This window comes from Musca autumnalis, unplaced genomic scaffold (genome assembly GCF_047663935.1).
Source record: "Musca autumnalis isolate F117 unplaced genomic scaffold, ASM4766393v1 scaffold_3, whole genome shotgun sequence".
NCBI lineage: Eukaryota > Metazoa > Arthropoda > Insecta > Diptera > Muscidae > Musca > Musca autumnalis.
In genome coordinates this window covers 169,255,460-169,268,997 of record NW_027411866.1, presented here as the reverse complement: position 1 = coordinate 169,268,997, position 13,538 = coordinate 169,255,460, and positions in this window count along the sequence as shown.

Genomic DNA, 13,538 nt, shown 5'->3' with positions numbered 1-13,538 from the left:
AATATTTTTGCTAAAAATTTTAACCCTAATACGTTTCAACAAATAGGTCTTTTTGGTCCTTTTTCCGAAAATCGTTCAAAAACTCCATTACAATGCAATAATATCGATGAAAAAATTCTACAAAGTTGTTCCTCATAAAATTCTACTATAGGTATCCGAATACACCAAATCTGTAGAACTTGTTTAACTCAATTAGCGCCGAGAATTTCTGTTTGCGAGAAAACTAAAAATTGTTTATGAAAATTATATTTTTGAGACATTTTAAACTTTTTTTAAAAAATTACTTTCTCTAAAACGTATAGTTCTCCTGCATTTGGACCTTCTTTTAAAAGGGCTAAAAAGTTTGGAGGGTAATATAGTTGTACCCTTATATGCCAATCCCATCGTTTTTGATTGAGAAAATATTCTTACTATAATCCTAACAAATCCCTGACTTTATACCGTTCTGACATTTATGATTAGACTTTTATCGCATATTTAAATTTTTCATCAAAAGTCGAAAATTACAAAAAAAAGTCTTGGGTTTAAGGCCAATTGTGTGGAAATACACAAGTTAAATGAAGCTTTATAATCGTAAAATGGCAGATAACACATAATACTATTACAAAATGCAAAAAAAAAACACACACACACACACACACAAATATTCGAAAAACCAAAGTTTTACCATTTTTTGTGGCGTTTAAACGGCCAGTGACTTTAAACGCCCGGTATCTCTAAAAATTAAAAACACGTTTCAGGGTTAAAGTCGAACTTCATCTGAATATATTCAAAATTGTACCACAAAACATAATTTTAGAGATACGACATTAAAGACAAAAATATTCTCCGTCAAATTTCACTATAGATCATCAAAGAAATGAAGCCCATTCATATAGGAGAAACGATTTTTATCATCAATTTTAAATCGCATTTTTAACATTAAAAAGGTTTCCGTAAACACCGATTACACTGCTCAACAAAATTGAAAAAGTTGAATGTTTCAGACGAAGTTACAGTTGTTTCTAGATGAAATCGGCGAGTTATTTTCAAATCCGGTGCCGGTTTTTCTCCATCAGCTCTTGTTTTTGAGATATAGCTCAAAATCGGTTTTTACGAGTTTAACCCAGAATTTCGTTATTTTCGGATACAAACAAATATTTTTGTGTGGGTTTTTCGACATTAATATATTAAGGAGTTGTTGTACGCTCGATACAAATCGTTTTTGAAATAGTTATGGTGAGTATATATCAAAAAAATATAGAAAATATACGACGGACCTTGTAAAAATTGCTTATTTTAAGTACTTTAAGCTATAATTACGTCATCGGGGGAAGTCATAGGATCTTCATATGACAATGCGGATATGCTTAGGGTGTCTACTATATAGCCCAGTATTCAAATATATAATATAAAGTTCATACCGCCCATGATTCGACCATAACCTAAAAATCATCATGAAGACTGCCATTGAAAAGTAAATGGCTTATGTGGTAATGATATCACTGGTAAATTATTTCCCTTTAGCAGTCTTCATGGCGATTTTTAGGTTATGGCCGAATCATGGGGCTATAAACTTTATATTATACATTTGAATACTGGATTATATAGTAGACACCCTAAGCATATCCGGAGTACCATATGAAGATCCTATGACTTCTCCCGATGACGTAATTACTGCTTAAAGTACTCAAAATATGCAATTTTTACAAGGTCCGGCGTATATTTTCTATATTTTTTTGGTATATACTCACCATAAATATTTCAAAAACGATTTGTATCGAGCGTACAACATCTCCTTAATATAGCAATACAATTTTTTTGAACTTAATAACAAAACCCAATTGGGTGCCACCGTGGTGCAATGGTATGCACACCCGCCTTGCACACATAAGGTCGTGGGTTCGATTCCCCGGCCAGGCAACATCAAAACACTTTTCAACGGTGGCAAAATACCCCTCAGTAATGTTGGCGACATTTCCTGAGTATTTCAGCCATGTAAAACTTCTCTACAAAAGTGGTGTCTTAGACACGCCGTTCGGACTCGGCGATAAACTGTAGGTCCCATATCATTGAGCTAATATGAATCGGGGTGCACTCATTGATATGAGAGAAGTCTCCCTTGTCCCTATGGGATGTTGTGGAACAATTATATATATATAACAAAACCCAATTTCATTTTTTTTAATTTCTTTTTGAAGACTTTTATTGTTGTGTAGTGCTGTCGGCGTTGAGGTATTTTAATAGTATTTTCGTCTTTGCTGATTGTTGTTATAACTGAAAAAACAATTTGTTGTTTGGCAATCATGTGTGTCTTTTTATCACAACATTGCCAATTGTCAGTTGACAAAACACGTTTTTGTTTTGCTTTAAGAAAATATTCTTATATTTTTTTGGATTTCTTAATTTAAAAATTTTAATGTATTTAACCAGTAATAGTAATATAGACATCAAAGCGCAGTTTTTTTTTTTTCAATGAAACTACAAATGATTTTAAGTACATATTTTTTTATCTATATCTATATTTTTTATCTATATTTATACTGCTTTTTGTGGTAAATGGCTACCTGCGAAGTCCTTGTTTGTAAAAACGTTTTGCGGTGCCAACGGCGAGCTTAACAAAAAAAAAAAACAATTTTATTGTTTTTAATTTTTTTTTTTAAATTTTTATTCTCGTGTAGTGCTTTCGGTTTTGAGGTATGTAGCAAGTATTTTCGTCTTTAGTGATTGTTGTTATAAGTAAAAAACAATTTGTTGTTAGCAAATCATGTGTGCCTTTTTATAAAAACATTGCCAATCGTCAGTTGACAGAACATGTTTTTGTTTCCCTTTAAGAAAAAATAAATACAATTTTAGGGCCTGTTTATGTATGTCGATAAGAAAATGAATGCGTAAGAAAAACTTCCAAAACTGAGTGTGCTTTTCAAATTTGTTTTTTTTGTTTTGAAGCAAAAGCAAAGGAAATAATATTGCCAAAACAAAAGTTTGGGTGTGTTTTATGCGCACACATTTTCGTTTCGAAATACATAAACAGGGGGTAAGTATTTTTGCCAATAACAATTGAATATGAACACATTAAGGAGCAGTTGTTGCTTTCATGGACCAAGATGTAAGAAATAATTTCGAATGACAGTTAATTTTCTATTTAATTTAAAGGCAATTCCGAAGATGATGAGACGATCCGAAATTTCGTGACGATCCGATCAAAATTGCAAACTGTAACACGATTACAAAAAAAAAAACAAGTTAAAAAGCGTTAAGTTCGGCCGGGTTGAACTTTTCATACCCTCCACCATAAAATATTCTGAACTAAAATGGAATAATTAGTTTTCATTCTTGTCCCAAACTTTAAGTGGGTACGTTAAAATGTCAGATAATGTACATAAAATGCTTCATTCGGGAGGCCCTTTTTTATGGTGCCTATATCTAACTATGTATGTTGACAATTTTTGGTGGGCTAGAAATTGGGAGGTACCGTTATATAGGGGTTATAATAAAACATGGACCTATTTTGACAGTTTTTGATGGGAGCATTTAATGTCAAATAACTCCTAATTCGGTTAAAAATTGTAGCTAGAATCCTCAAAATACCGAAAATCGGTACATAACGTGGGAACTTTAAATGTCATTAACAGCTAGTTCGGAGGTATGTGGGCTATACGAAAATATGAACTTAAATGAACAATTTTTGTTGGCTTTTAAATTTCAAATTACGGAAAGTTCGCCCAAAAATAAAGCTAAGTTACGGAAAATCGGGAGGTTTGTTTTGGGGCTATACGAAAACATGGACCTATGTTGGGTTAAAAATTTTAAGTATAATATTGGGGCTATGTTGAAAATTGTTGATGCAGATGTGTGGTGACCACAACAACCTTCAAATGTCAAATTACAGTTAGCTAAAATTGCCAAACTACTGAAAATTGGGAGGTACCATTATATGACATTTTTGGTTGAAAAGGTGTTGTGACCACTAAGAACTTCAAATGTCAAATTACTGCTAGTTCCGTTTAATATTGTAGCTAAAATTATCAAATGACTGAAAATAGGGATGTACTTTTATATGGGGGAAAGGTGTGGTGACCACTAAAAATTTCAAATGCCAAATGTTCAAATTACAGATAATTCGGTTAAAACTTGTAAACATGGACCTATGTTCATAATTTTTTCGAATATAAGTTTTTTGGTCACTAAGAACCCTAAATATGAAATTATATCTAATTCGGTCTAGAAATGTGACTTAAATGGGATGGGAGCTATTCCAAAACATGGACCTATGTCCACTAGTTATATAAGTTTAGTGACATTTAAGAACCCTAAATGTCAATTTATAGCTAAATCAGTCTGAAGATGTAGCTAAAAACGTCAAAATGCCATAAATCGGGTGTATCGTTATAAATGTCAAATTATAGCTAAATCAGTCTGAAAATGTAGCTAAAAACGTCAAAATACCGTAAATCGGGGTCACCGCTATATGGGGCTTATACCAAAACGTGGACATATGTCAACAAGTTTTGTTATATAAGTTTATTGACATTTAAGAACCATAAATGTCAAATTATAGCTACATCAGTCTGAAAATGTAGCTAAAAACGTCAAAATACCGGGGGTACCGTTATATGTGGGCTATACCAAAACGTGGACCGATATAGCCCATCATCGAACTTGACCTGCCTGCAAACAAAATACGCATTTTTCCAAAATTTCAGCTAATTCGGTCTAGAAATGTGACTTAAAACGTCAAAATACCTGAAATCGGGCGGTACTGTTATATGGGGGCTATACCAAAACGTCGACCTATGTCCACAAGTTTTGTTATATAAGTTTATTGACACTTAGGAGTCCTAAATGTCAATTTATAGCTAAATCGGTCTGAAAATGTAGCTAAAAACGTTAAAATACCGTAAATCGGGGGGTACCGTTATATGGGGGCTATACCAAAACGTGGACCGATATAGCCCATCATCGAACTTGACCTGCCTGCAAACAAAATACGCATTTTTCCAAAATGTCAGACAATTTTGGTGGAGAGGTGAACTTCAAATGTCAAATGTTCAAATTACAGCTAATTCGGTTAAAACTTGTAGGTAAAAATCTCAAAATACCGAAAATCGGGAGGTACCGTTATATGGGGCTATACCAAAACATGTACCTATGTTCATATTTTTTTCGAATATAAGTTTTTTGGTTACATAGAACCCTAAATATCAAATTATAGCTAATACGGGCTAGAAATGTGATTTAAAACGTCAAAATACCTGAAATCGGGCGGTACCGTTATTTGGGGGCTATACCAAAACGTGGACCTATGTCCACAACTTTTGTTATATAAGTTTATTGACACTTAAGAACCCTACATGTCAAATTATAGCTAAATCGGTCTGAAAATGTAGCTAAAAACGTCAAAATACCGTAAATCGGGGGTACCTTATATAGGGGCTATACCAAAACGTGGACCTATGTCCACAAGTTTTGTTATATAAGTTTATTGACATTTAGGAACCCTAAATGTCAATTTATAGCTAAATCGGTCTGAAAATGTAGCTAAAAACGTCAAAATACCATAAATCGGGGGGTACCGTTATATGGGGGCTATACCAAAACGTGGACCTATGTCAAAAACTTTTATTATATAGGTTTATTGACACTTAAGAGCCCTAAATGTCAAATTATAGCTAAATCGGTCTAAAAATGTAGCTAAAACCGTCAAAATACCGTAAATCGGGGGGTACCGTTATATGGGGGCTATACCAAAACGTGGACCTATGTCAAAAACTTTTGTTATATAAGTTTATTGACACTTAAGAACCCTAAATGTCAAATTATAGCTCAATCGGTCTGAAAATGTAATTAAAAACGTCAAAATACCGTAAATCGGGGGGTACCGTTATATGGGGGCTATACCAAAGGGATTTTTTTACACCTTTCGGGCTGATTTCCTAAGAAATATGGACTTGTCCCTGAAAAAACTTGTACCGTCGTAATGGAGGTAGCACTTGAAGCAAATCGCTTCAACAAAAATCAAAGTGATTCGAGAGCAGGTCTTAAAGTGAACTTCTCCGAAAATTTGTGAGAGGTACCAGAAGGAGTAGACAAATATAGTACATATTGGAACCTGATCTATATCTGGTAGATATATTAGGATGTGCAAAGTATGGATTACATCGGCCACTCCCTTCAAGAGTTATCGTGCGCACAATTTTTCCGAACATATTTGAACTTTTGTGGGGGAGGTACCTGAAGGAGTGGACCGATATGGCTTATCTTCGAATTTAAACTATGTTTGGACAAAATAGTACGAAGGCCAAATTTTGGACCGAATCTGCAGATCCGTTCCAGAGTTATTTTGCGCTCCAACCACTACACACGGTGTCATAGGGGCTCTTTGCAACTTTTAGGCTATTTTCTCAGGAAGTATGGACTTGCTCTAATGAAACTTGTACCGTCGTATGGGGGGCAGTGAATTTGTTGCAACAAAAATCAAAGCGATTCGAGAGCAGGTCCTAAACTGAACTTTTTCGAAATTTTGTGTGGGAGGTACCCGAAGGAGTGGACCGATTGAGTCCATATTGAAACCTCATCTCAGTTTGGTAGAAATATCACGATGTGCTAAGTATGGACCAAGTCGGTTATTCCCTTCAAGAGTTATCGTGTGCACAAATTTTCCGAACATTTTCGAACTTTTGTGGGGGAGCTACCGGTAGGAGTGGACCGATATAACCCTTCTTCGAACTTAAACTAAGTTTGGACAAAATATTGCGATAGCCAACTTTTGGACCAAATCGGTTCATCCGTTCGAGAGTTATCGTGCGCACCAGTCAGCCAGACAGACAGACGGACGGACATTGCTCAATCGACTCCAAATTGTCTGAAACACATTTCGTCCAAACATACTTGGGGTCTAAAACCATTATTTCGATGAGGCACATTTTGCCCGTATGAAAGTGTATATACCCTCGTTAGCATAAATGCTGAGGGTATAAAAATTGACTTTAAAGATAAGATATAAAAACGGCATTATAAGTGTTAGATTTCGAATAGTTTTATTTTTTAAATATTAAGAAGACTTTTATATATAGACAGTAACCTTAAATCGAAGACCAAGAACCAAGATGTGAACATTATAAAATTAGAGTCAAATCGGTTGAGAAATGTTCAGAAAGGATGTATTTTACTTTGTAATTTTTGGTAACATTGTTCTTTGACTCTTGAGAATGCAAGATTTAAAATTAACCAAGCACTTTGAATTTCGATATATCGTATGTGGTGCATACCAAAACTTGGTCCTTCATAGCGACACAATCACTAGGGTCACTGTTTCCATACAACATCGACCATTGTGCATCGAAGGGAAAATGTAGGTATAACTTTCAAAATTACAAGTGTAATTACTGTACAAGGTTAAATTTTGTTATCTAAATAAAATCACTTAATATTGCCATTCGACTATTAACCCACTTTACGCTGAGAATTTTTTTTGCGAGAAAACTTCAAATTTTGAAAAAAAAAGTTATTTTTGAGACTTTTTTTCTATTAAACGAATAGTTTTCCTGCCCTTCTTTTAAAAGTACAGAAAACTTTGAAGGGTAATATTGGTGTATTCTTACATGACAATCCATGAGAAAATACTTTTACTACATTCGGGCCACTTGTATGGAGAAAGTGGCCAAAAATATTTATAGTGTAAAAATCAAGCCAATGCTCCGGTTACACCTTTTTGCTGCTGCGAAGAGTGTTTTAAGAAACCGCGAGCGTAACATTCTCCCCCCTTTCGCCTCTGGAGTGGGTATACAGTAATAATTGTTTTATGCTGTTAATACAAAATGACATGAAGAAAGCTCCCGATTATCTTATGATGCAAAAATAGGCTTGGGGAAACAAAACAATCTCCAAAACAACATAAAATATAACCAATTTAGCGGATTAAAAAAATCAACATTTTTGTCTGAAAATTGGTTGTAAGAGTCAAGTTGTACTCCAATATATGGCGAGTCCAGAATTGCTCCAATTGGATTACACGTTTGTGATTTGATATCAAAATTTGTGCAACGTGTAAGGGACCATGGCAACATATTCGTATCAGAAATTTATACTAATGAAATGTCATATAGTTGGCGGAATTTTAATTACTTATGTCCTATTGGTTACATTAAAGAAGTCCCACCGAATTTTGATATTCATGCCAACATTCGGTGTTCATTTTATGAAAAAGCTGTATCTGGTACGCAGAGGGGGTAAATTCAGGTTTATCAGCTGTTCTTTTTTACTTTTATTTATATTTTTTTATATTAGTTTATAAGTTTAGCTGAGTTATTAACGCTCCAAACAAATGTATTCCCGGGAGCAAGGAATTCTAAATTTTACACCCCCAAATTTTTGTTGTTTTTCTTATATATGGTAAATTTTAAATTTCCTTTACAATTCCATAGAAAAAAAAATTTTTTTGGAGAGCACATCCGCCATTTTTGATACATGGGTTACAAAAACAATCGTGGTTTCAAATCTGTTCGCGTTCACAAAATTGGATGCTGCACTCAAAAGTTATGGGGGGTTTTACTCTCTTATAAAGAAAAAATCTTTAAAAATTCCTATTGTGTTGTAATAAGAACATGTATATATGAATCGTTAACAGCATTTGATATCTATCCGTAGATGCTAAAATAGTTGCTAAATTTATTTTTATTTTCGCGGAAAATCAAAAAATATTGAAGAAATCCTGGAGTAAATTTTATTTATTCTAACTCAGAGTCCATAAAAATCTCTAAAAAAATAATTTAAAAATACGTACAGAATCTAGACAACGCGTAGAAAAATGTGAGACCAAAATTATAAAGATCGCGTTTATAACCTGCATATTACAGCAACAACAAAGAACGGAAACTTATTGTTGGAAGTTATTTCAAAAATATATTTTTTGGTTAAATACGAAAAATTTGAAAAAAAAATGTTGGGAGTTATTCTATTATTTCGCTAAATTTCCATACAAATCTTGAAGTATTTTGCTTAAACTTCTACAAGAAAAGTAATTAGTCATCGTGAAAGTATATTTGCTTTCTGTGATAAGCAATAGAAATAAGAAGTAGAGAGTAATATTGAAATTACAATCAAAGAAAAAATATAGAAATTAAAAACCGTATAATTCGCGAATCCGTTTAAATCAGTTGAGGTGCATGTGCTTTTCGGATACAGGGAGTCCATCTCTATCAATATGCACTGATTTTCCCATGTTTCATTCAGCGGCCAAAGTGTGCCATCAGTTGTATCTTACTATTCAAAAAACCTCCAATTGGGCAAAAATTACGCGATGTCCATATGATTATAAGGTGCATCCGATTTCAATGGCCGCCTATTAAAAATACGTCAACATCAATTATTTTAGACAGATTCGTCAAGAAACGCGGATGTGCCACCACATTCTATTTAGGGATAAATAGGGATATTACTCCCGAAACTTTATAATTTGTGACACACCTTTTTGGCAAATATTATAATCGCGTATAAAGGATTACATTTATGTAAAATTAGTCAAAGAAAATCGCGGTTCAATTCTCGGAATTGTCAAAATATATTTTTGCAGATTTTCCTACTTTCAAGGTATCTATATCCGGCGTTTTAGTGGACGGATTCGAACGCGAAAGAGCTTATTAGATCCGGCACGTAAAAAAACTAAAATCACGCGGGGTTCAGGGGTACCTGCACGACAGTTGTAAATTTTAAAGCCAAAAAATAGGTTTTTCAGAAAATTTACGCATCAAATTTTCGCCTTTGGACTCCTATTACTAGGAAGCTGTAAGGAGCACACTCATGAGATATACATCAGACGACGTGGAATCGCGAGTTCTACAATCCTATAACTAGTTTGGATTTATTATCTAGTTGCACCCTATAATTATAAGAAAAATTCGAAAAGCACTGAAATCAAAACTTCAAAATGTCAGCATCGATTTTAGGGGGATGCAGTGTACATATCGAAAAGCCATACACTAGAACCATGTTGCCCAAGGAGCATTCTTTAGTTCTTTTTTTGAGCACAGGTTTGAATTTTGCGTGGTTTGGCTAGAAATCAAAAATGAACACAAAAAAACTTGTTTACTTCAACACATTTTTCCCATTTTTTTATATTACCACCAACGCAGCTTCCGCGAAAATTATTTGTTATGGTCCATATTATGAGATCGTGGCTAAAACACTTCAAGTAATATAAATATATTCATATTTTATAAAATATATTAACAGTTCGCGACTTATTAAATGGTGAACCTCAACTTCAACGATTGTAAAACTTTTTTGAATATTACCATATATGTAAAAGCATGGTGCTGAGCACAAACAAATATTGTAAATTTCGATCATACATTATAATATTAAGTACCTCTAGATATTACAAAAACTCTGTACAATTTTTTATCGATTATTTAAAAGGCTCAATAAATTTAATCTTAATCTTAGAGGGTTAAATGGACCACAACTTTTGTGTGGAAATTGTGACATTCCCTCCTCGTGTGTTTCCATTGATGAAAATTATGTTGATGTATGTGATCAGATAATAGAGTTACAGCCTAATATATCCAGTTTTTTGCTTGTAGTGTTATTATAAACACACTAGAGGTCGCAATTATAGCTCAACAGTCACGAAATTTTGCACCAGGTAAGAGTTAAGTTGCAGAAAATGCATACAATTTTGCATCATGATCTTATATTATTTAGCGGGTCACATAGACCATTACTTTTGTATGAAAAATATACAAATTTTATTTTTGGTCCATATTTTAACTCCTGGAGGGCCCGGCAAAGTAGCCTTCATATGGAAAAATAACTACTGACCTTTCCCCCTCATGTAAATTGCAATAATGTGTCTGCTAGTAACGCACCTACTGCCTAATAGATAATGTGTTTTGTGTAGAAAACCAAAATTTCCTCCCATGCTACAAATTGTCTCTCCCATGACAGAGAAATTTTCAGTTCAGTTGTCCAATTGGTTCAGTTGTCCTCGCCACCTATTTTATACCTCAGGATTTACAGTAAAGGCCATGTCCGTGCATCTGTCTCTCTTACTGTCTAGCTGGCTGGTGCGCACGATAACTCTAAAACGAATCTACCGACTTGAAACTAATTTTATACTTCGTAATATTTTGCCCAAACTTAGTTCAAGTTCGAATATAGGCTATTTAGGAGTCGGTTTAGCCCTGTCCGTTCATCTGTCTCTCTTACTGTCTAGCTGGCTGGTGCGCACGATAACTCTCGAAAGAATCTACCGACTTGAAACAAATTTTATACTTCGTAATATTTTGCCCAAACTTGGTTTAAGTTCGAATATAGGCTATATAGATCCACACTTCCCTCACAAAAGTTCAATTTTTTTTTTTTTGAAAAATTGTGAACGATAACTGGCGAAATGAGCAATTGATCGATAGATCGGGTAAGACTATATCGGTCCACACCTTCAGGTACACACACAAAATTCGGAAAAGTGAAATTTAAGAGTCCTCTCTAATCGCTATTAATTTTTTCAGCAGATTGTCCTTGCGTTCCCCTTTACGATGGTTCAATTGCAATAGCCAGTCCATACTTCCTGAGATTATGGCCGAAAGGCTCCAAGAAACCCTGAAAAACAAACAAGAAACCTAAATAAAATGACAAATCCGCAAGATAATTCTAGAGTGTCTTTTCTGATTGGTCCAAACTTTTCACATCGTACTGTTTCATCCGGTAATGCAGGTTGGAATATGGACTATATCGGTCCCGTCCTTCGAGTACCTAACACACAAAATTTGGGAATAGTGCAGTTCGAGGTCTCGTATCAGATCTATTTGAATTTTTTTGAAGAAGGTTCTTTTCACGGTCCCTATTGCAACGGTACAATTTTCCCGGGTGAGTCCATACTTCCTGAGATAATGGTCCAAAAGTTCCTGCCGGCTACAACTAAAATTACAAATCCGGAAAATAATTCTAAAACTTTTTCAAAAATCAGATGTTAGCTTACAAAAATTGATTTGGTATAGCCCCACATTACGATACTTACAGATTCCACTTATTTTGAAGCAAACTCATGATACAAAATCAATATATTTATATGCGGCATAATTGAGGCGCTCAGCGCCAAAACGGCCTAACCCACATGGAAATGATTCTGAGAAAAACGAAGTTGAAAGAAAACAAGTTGTTTTAAATATTTTTATAATTTGTTTATTAATAACAAAAACATATTAGTTGTAATATTTGTTTTAGGTTAATCATTATGTATTAGTTTACTTAGATAAAGACTGTTTTAAACAGTTAATAAAAAAAATAAAATGGCTTAGGCCGTTTTGGCATCCATTTAATTGATACATATTAATAATACTTATTAGTCTTCTTCCTGGATATCTTCATCTTCGGCTCTCGAATTTGTTTTTAAATTAGTATAAAATGTATGATATATAGAAAGTATGAACCCTTTGAGTTTCTGTAAATCCTTAAACTTTGCAGCTTCAATGAATCTTCCTCCCGGATAAAGCGGTTCCAATTCAAAATTTACGTACTTGCTGGAGTTCCTTTTTGAAATATCAACTTCTTGAAATAAAACATTTATGTCATTTGAATTTTTGTATTGAAATATAAATAGCTTCGCATTTTGGAATCGAAGGCACTGAATCTTAAGCCATTCAACTTTTGAAGTCTTGTCTTCGGAGATTTTTCTGTTTGATACTAGTTTCTCAATTGAGGATATGCTTTGTATTTCATCTGTCGTCATCTTTACCAAGTGAAATGGTTCCCTTTTTGCCGTGAGGATTACACGATCCCAATCATCAGGCGTAAAAATGCCCTTATAATATTTTTTTCTTTTTCAATGAGACCAAAACCTTGATCGCATGGTAGGCATGAATGGCCAGACACTAAAAATTTGTGGTCTATCCGTCCCACTGAGAAGGTCGAATTATTGACCATGTATGTATGTGCAAATAGTGTTCATTCTTATGTTACGTTTTTGGCCACCACATTGATCGCTCTACATTATGAACTTCTTACATTCTACATTGACGCCAGGTCGTAAGTCAACTTTATTACCTAACCTTTCGTTTTTACTTACAAATTCTTCTCGAAAATTTATTTTTATATTATTATTCAAATATACTCCTTACTAAAACGTAACATGCGTTTTTGGCCTAACCCACACGTATTTTTTTATTTCCAGTATTAGATTTTGCCTATGTGGCTTAGGCCATTTTGGCGTCCACACTTTTTCAAACTTTCAGTAAAGGAAAAACAGTTTTCGGCATGTACTATAACATAGGGTTAACCTATGCAATTGGGGATTTTTTAGTGTATATTACAAAAGTTTCCGGTACGATCAGCAAGTCAGTTTGATTTTTTTGAAAATGTGGGTTAGGCCGTTTTGGAGTTGAGCGCCTCAATTATTGTGTTTGTTTCTTTTTTGGTTGGGGGGTATATCACCATTAGCGCAGCTAACTTATACTATCTTCTTTGGTATGTAATTGAATATGAATAATTTTGCGATTTATAAATTTGTTTGCCACCGTGGTGCAATGGTATGCACACCCGCCTTGCACACATAGGTCGTG